The sequence below is a fragment of the Macrotis lagotis genome, chromosome 2, assembly GCF_037893015.1.
Source record: "Macrotis lagotis isolate mMagLag1 chromosome 2, bilby.v1.9.chrom.fasta, whole genome shotgun sequence".
Lineage (NCBI taxonomy): Eukaryota > Metazoa > Chordata > Mammalia > Peramelemorphia > Peramelidae > Macrotis > Macrotis lagotis.
In genome coordinates this window covers 35,902,537-35,909,837 of record NC_133659.1, presented here as the reverse complement: position 1 = coordinate 35,909,837, position 7,301 = coordinate 35,902,537, and the positions used below count along the sequence as shown (strand labels likewise).

At 38.1% G+C, this 7,301-nt stretch overlaps 1 long non-coding RNA gene across 1 annotated transcript; it reads left to right on the top strand.

Annotated features, from left to right (window-relative positions):
- The first annotated feature begins 1,160 nt into the window (after window positions 1-1,160).
- Window positions 1,161-3,834, top strand: LOC141512612 (uncharacterized). The gene is made up of 3 exons (XR_012475541.1): window positions 1,161-1,236; window positions 2,332-2,488; window positions 3,796-3,834. It is a non-coding gene; the product is annotated as an uncharacterized LOC141512612 (long non-coding RNA).
- Window positions 3,835-7,301: the final 3,467 nt, after the last annotated feature.

Genomic DNA, 7,301 nt, shown 5'->3' with positions numbered 1-7,301 from the left:
GCAATCAGTCCCTCTTCTAAGCATGATATGGGAAGGACTCAACTCTAAAACACTGAAAAAAGAGGAAAGTAAGTGTGAAAGTCCTTTGACTCACATTCAATACTTGTTCCACTGGGCCTCAGTGCCCAAGGCTTTGAAATGGACATTTGTGTTGTAAGGAGAACCTGCGCAACCCATTGCAAACATGTTGCACCAGACCAGCTTGGACATGAGTGTGGTGGAGCCTGAGCTGCATGCTGCTGCTAGGAAGGTATAGAAGTCCTGATGTCTGTCAGACTCTTTCAGGACATGAAAACTGTCCAAAGGATAAAGCTATCTTACAGCTTAGAGTTGGAAAGATCTCTAAAGGAAAGAGTCCTCTCACTACTAGCAGGGGAATAATCCTGGCAGAGTTTTTCAGATAATGTTGGCCCTCCTAAACTTGTTACCTGACCTAACCCCAGCCAGGGACTTTTTAAAATGATGAATTTGTTTTCAGGGAAGGTAAGAAACTTGAACCACAAGGTATGTAAAAATTGACTTTTTGGCAACCTGAAGCAGTTGGAATCCAGTATTTTCTTACTAATCTTAGTGAATTTAATCCTGACCTACTGGCTCTGGTTCTGAACTGAATTACCCCTGGGGACTTCCTCCTTTGGGATCCCTGAACCAAAACTTCTTGGGTGTGGTTCTAAATATCTTCCTTTCCTATATTCATTGATCAGAATTCTACCTGATTCCAGATCTACTTTGGAATTGTAAATAATATCCCCTGATAGGAGGGGAATTATAGAAAAGGTGGAGCTTTTTTTTCATTATTGAGGTGGAGCAGAAGTATTTTGTTGTTGTTGTTGTAGGAATTTGCATTTCTTGGGAGGTGGAATGAAGATGGTCCTTTGTAAATATTGGATCTTACACTGTTTGTAAATATTGGATCTTATACTAGACTATCTGACCCTTATCTGAGACAAGATTGGATGCAAAGATTTTTCTTTCCTTCTGCCCCCAAAGCTTGGGGATGTACTAACATTTAAACTTTTCTTTTAGGAGATAAAGATTAGGAATGTGGACTGTTGGACAAATTTAGGCAAAAACAGCTACAACTTCAGTTTTACCCAAGATCATCAGATGATCTCTTCAGGCAATTCCAAAAAAGCAGCAATAGAGAAGGGAGGCAAAGACCCCAACACAGGAGCTGATACAGAAGCTGCAGGGTCCAAAGCCAGAGAAGTCCAAAGCCCACCCAGATCTTCCCAGGTGGGCAAGGAAGTGGGGGACTGGGTTTTAAATGTTTCCAGAATCCATATTTCAACCTTTTTGTCCACATTATAGTTTAAATAGATATTTCATATTTTTATCATTGATATGCTCTTCAAAAGCAACAGTAACTCAGAATAGATTAGATTTCTTTATATTGAACATTAATTGCTTACTGTGTACATCTAGATGATGCCACAGTATGTACAGTGCCCAACTGAGTTCTAAATCCAGCCTCAGAATTACTAGCTAGCTGACCAAGTCACATCACTTTGCCTCAGTTTCCTCATCTGTAAAGTAAGCTGGAAAAGAAAAATGGCAAATCACTCCAGTATCTTTGCCAAGAGAATCCCAAATGTGGTACGGAGTGTCAATGTATATGGGGAAATCCAACATGTCTCAGAGAAGGAAGTTCATATTGTGAGGGTAGAAAGAATATTGACAGTGAGGAGGAATCATCTGAATTCTACTTAGGTCAAGGGCCTGGGCCCGAACTCAGAAAGGGAATGTCAACTGGAATTAATAATAGCCCCAAGGCCAGTGGAGCACAGTGATTCAAAGACCCTTGTACTGTCCTCAGAATGCCTAATAATGCTTAGTTTTTGCCTTTTACTGATCTCTTCTCATTTTGACCCAGCCTTTCTCATCTTCATTTGACCCAGCCTTTCTCATTTGGAATTGGTTTGATGGAAGCTAGAGGCTCCCCTCCTCTTTTATAAGGCATGATTCTTCCCTTGTGTCCATTTTTATTTCAATATGAACCCTGTAACTCTGCAGTTATTGATTTGATGTCACATTTAAATCTGTCTCATCTCCACACACACACACACACACACACACACACACACACACACACAGGTCTTACCTGGGGACCACCTCTCCATGACTCTTGAAATACAGTGGAGCTGTAGATAGAAACACTACAGCTTAACTTTTTTTTTTTAACAAGTTACTGTCATTTTACAGTATTTGATTTCAAAATAATTCCCTAGGTCTTAAAGTAACACAGTTTAGTAGATCATTTATTCAAGACAATAAAAGACCTTGAATAGCTTTTTAATATTTTCTTTTGAAACAAAATGTGGTTTTTTAAAGGATCTTTGACAAGAATGTAGATGAAATTCAAGATGAATGTTACTCTGAAGTAGAGAAGCCCCATCAGGCAGCAGTAGAAGTTCAGGAAGATGGAGGGCTTATTAAAGATCAAAATTTGGCAAGAAAAAAAGAGCAGGAGCGAAGGAGAAGGGAAGTGGTAAGTAAAATATGGCTATCTGTTCCTCCAGCTGACAGGCACCTGCTCTGATTGGCGGGGTCAGCCTCCCTGAGATGGAAGCCAGAGGACCCAGCCCCAGGCCCTGCTGGGGTCCCTGCTCCTGGGCCTCTGTGGCCTTGGCTTCATTAGATCCCTCAGGCTTGGATTCAGGCCTGGGTCCCACACAGCAATAACTCCCCTTAATCCCCTCAAGTTCCTGCACTCCCTTCCTCCAGTCTCTCTTCGGCTCCCACCCTAAGTGTGTGAGAATGACTGAGTTCATTGGTGTGTGCAGGAAAATCTCGACCTGGTCTGCCTTTCCCAGCAGAACTTATAAGGCTTCATTTTCTTCTATCTGTTTTCTTATTTTTCCCCCCTGATTTCATTTTCTAGCAAAGCAGTGTTTTGGTGTGTGACTTGCAGGTCAACTTTTTTATTATTCAACAGAAGTGTCTCAGGAATTGTACCATAATTTAAAGTAGTGGTAGTGGTGGTCTCAAAGGGTTTAGATATCCAAAATGTTTAGTCTAAGGAAGACAGAACAGCCTCACTCATGTGTTGGAAGGACTTTGCACTGGGCTTTAGGAGCATTGGGCAGTCCTTGAAAAGGGACATTGTAGGCCTGACTCCTCTCTAACAGTCCAAAGTTAAGGAGCATCCAGGGATGACCACGGTCAAGGCAGGTCCCTGCTCTCTGCAAGTCTTATTCTGCTTTGTCTTTTTCTTTTATATCTATTTCCCATCTTGTGTAGCTTTTCAGTTTTTTTTTTGTAGTCGCTGCCAGTCAGTGAGAGTATGGAGTTGCAGAAGCAAATCTAGACCCCCAAATCCAGATCTTCAAGCCCATCCTCTATTTTCTTGACTCTTGTGATGGTTCTGGATATTAGGGTGGGTGTTTTCAACCTGATCTCTACACTACTTAGGTGATGGTTTAGTTCTACAGGGCAATCAATGCTCATGTGCCACCCTGGACTATTCTAAACTCAGCTTTTTTCTCCATGTGGCTAGAGGAATCCTGATCTTGCTAGATGTTTCCTTGTGATTTCCTGCTTACTTGAGAGCTTCTTACCAGAACAAATGTATGATGTTTTCTTAAGATGAACAGTACCTTCTTCATATATGCAAAGAGGAGTAAAAAAAAATGAATTGCCTCAGAAAATTAAGATTACAGTAATAAGATGCTTCTGGTAAAATGGGAAAGCTTTTCTCATAATTGATTTTGAATAGATTAAGGTTTTCTTGTACCAAAAGGACTACTTCCATCTTTATTTTCAACATCTATTTTATTTCTCTTCCTTTCTCCACAGATGGCCAGCACCATTGATATGAATCTGCAAAGAGACATTATGATGACCTTTCGAAGAAAACCTCGATTAAGTTTGACACTCTGAATTAGTTGGTTTATTTGATTAAGCTCTGGGCATAAAAGGGAAGCAAATGTTAACATTAAAGCTGAAGCTGGTTGTAAAAACAGGCCTTTATACCCCAGGTATCAGAGTTACTTTGGGTTCTGATTCACGGGGTCTAAGAAGATTTCGAACTATTTTCTTTACCATCTGCTTTCTTTTATATTCTCAGTTATTTTTTATATAAGCCATATTTACAAGGAATATAATTTTGTAATGTTAATTGCCTAGATTGAGTGCTTACTGAGTAGTCTTGTGAAATATTAAGACTATATAGGAATATTTCAGAACAACTAAAAAGACTTTGAATTCTAGTGTTCCTTTATACTAATTTTTACCTTTTTCTTTTACATCAAGCATTTATTGCCTTTGAAAATGAGCACTTAGCTTTAACAAATGACTTCCATCAGTGGGTTCCTGTAAGACATTCTCCTGTGAGCACTCCTTTTTTGAGCTTTATGATTTTGGTGCTTTTGAGTCTTCTGTAAGTAAACTCAGTCGTGATTGAATGTCCTTGGGTCACATCCACAAACAACCCCTATGGGGCCTGCTCTGCAGTCCACCACAGTCTAGCACACTCAATGTCTTCTTCCGACAAAATATTTTAAAAGTTTATTTTATCCTAATTATTTTGTAAAAGTAAACCTGCCTCCTTTCTTTCATGTTGTTAATCCAGAAGCCACTTTGTGGCCAGCCCAGCATGCCTTGGGGAAGCTTGGGGTGAGGGTCTCATGATCTAATGGATCACCTTAGTTACATACCACAGTGACTAGTGTTTAGTAGGCACTGCTGAACTATCAGTGCTGCACCTCATCTAGTGTTCACAAACTCCATGCTATTGATTTTTGTTTCTTCTTAACTAAGTATCAGATTGGAAATCCTTGTAAATGAAGTTTAATCACTTTATGGTATCACCTGATAGAAGTTCATGAAATGTAAGTGTTAGAAACCTACACTGTTTTGGGTTTTTTAGCCTTTGATATAACTGGACACATTTTTTTTCAGGCCAGTTTTTTAAATTGATTACAAAAAAATAACTTGCTGTCAACACTCGTGTATAAAATAACTCACAAGTAAGAAAAATAGAAGTTAGGACATAGTTAAAATTACTTAAATAGTCTGGAGAATTTACCTTCTCTGATATTTATCAGTGAACTTCTATAGTGTCTTTCTAAAGTTATTAAAGTTTAAAGTTGGATAAAGACTTCATAACCACCTTCTATTTACTGTCATTTCCTAATAATTATTGAACATAGATAAAAGTGTATTCCTCTATCAGTATTTACTGCATTCTAAGAATCTGGGATGTTCTCTGTCTGGGTAGTATTCCTCTTTCTGGAGGCTCAGTGGTCCATAAAGACAAATTACTTATTTATATGCCCATTCTACATTACTGTAGAAGAACAGGCTGTTCTTCATTTAACTGATAATCAATCCCCACTCAAAAGTGTGGTTAAGTTTGATCTGTTTCTACTAGGGTTTCTTCTCTCCTTGCATAGCTTCAAGAATCCAGTGTCACATCCACATGTATTTGAGGAAGCCAAGATGCCACAAAGGTTTTAGAATCATTTGTATGTGTTTGGAAGTCAAAATTTTGTCAATACATGTATAGACTTTATGAGTAAAGGGTGCAAACTTATTAGGAGTGGTACCTGTGCACCAAAGGACAACATATTGTCCTACAGAGCCAAAAAATCAACATGGGTCATTAGTACCATCCTGATTGTATAATGTGAAATATGTTGGCCTTTAAGTTATTGACGTTCCAAAAAAAGCTATGCATAAACAATGACATTTTTCTGTTGACTTAATTTTGAAAAATGCACTCAAAGTTTTGGTCTTAATTGAACAGTAAACATTGAATTCGAAAATTCAGATCCACGTCTAAAAAAATGAGATTTCTTTCTTGTAGTACATTATATATCTGATTCCTGATTCTCTATACACACCTGATGTTAATACAATTTTGACAGTCAGTTTATAAAGCACACCTCTGACTGCTGTGTCTTGATGCACAAATTATAGAGAAATGAGATGGGGAGACTCGGATTACATGGGGTCTTCCAATACTGTCGCTGCTCTTCAGGGTGTCAAGGCATCTATTCAACAAGTATTAAATACCTACTAGGTTTCAGACCCTAAGAGACCACATCATTGATCAGTTTGACTACAGAACCTACTAAAAGCAATCATAAAATATAAAAATAACCCTATCTTATGGATAAGTCCTAGAGGGAAACAAATTAGAAAGTTTGGGAGTGCTTCTGTCTTGATCTTAGGAGAATAAAGAAATGGAAGAGAAATATACTGAAGGAAAAAAAGTTGGAAGAGAAATGGAGTTTAGGAAAAAATTGTCTGGGGGGGGGTTGCCACAACTGGTATCTGGCACATAGTAGGCTCTTCATAGAGGCTGATTTGAATCTCATCTGACCTAGTCAAAGGAAAATATACATACACGGTTGGGTACAAAAAATATATTTCTTTGAACAGGGAAATGGAAGGGAAAAGGAGGGATTGGAGAAATAGTGGATTAAGGAAGAGTTGAGTACTAATCAAACTCTAGCTAATGTATAGGATGTATAATATAATAAGGCTATTCATGCAGTGGCAAAATGGGAAATAGTCTGACTCAATCAGGAAAAAATGAATAAACTAGTGCAGGTTGAAGTAAAGAGAACTAGGAGAAAAATTCACACAGTGACAATTATAAACCCTCTTGGAATTTTGATCAGCTTGAGGAGCACCCAGGATTCCAAGGTCTCCTGATAGAACATGCTGTCCACCACCTAAATCAGGAAAGATTCCAAGTAGAGGAAATTGTGTGTGTGTATTTTTTTGAACATGGCTGATGCAGAAGTATTTTGCTTAATTTTACATGTTTGTAATGACTTTCCTTTAAAAATTTCCTTCTGGAGGATAGGGGAAAGAAGAGGGGTTTTGGAAGCTTCTTTTACCCAGTATTGCCACCACCAAGTGGTAAAGTGGATAGAGCAATAGGCCTGGACTTTAGAAGGCTTGAGTTCAAAATGTAGCCTTAGACAGTAAGTAGCATTTGTGACCCTGAGCAATTCACTGAACTCAGTTAACACAAATATAAAAATGAAAAATAATTGTATTTGTGTGTGTAATACATACTCCAAAGTTATCAAAGAATGGCAAAGAACTTAGTTGAATGAATAAGTTAGAATATATGATTCTGATTCACTTGAATGAATAACTTGAAAAAAATATAAACTGGATGGAACATTACCAAAAATATTAGATACTTTTAGAGAAAAATGGGAAGCCATGAATGGATAAGGAATGAAACAACCAAGATTCAATGATGACTAGTATTGCAAGGAACATAGATTCAAAAAACAGAAGAATTGATCAATTGTTTTTTAGTTGTTCAGTCATGTCTGACT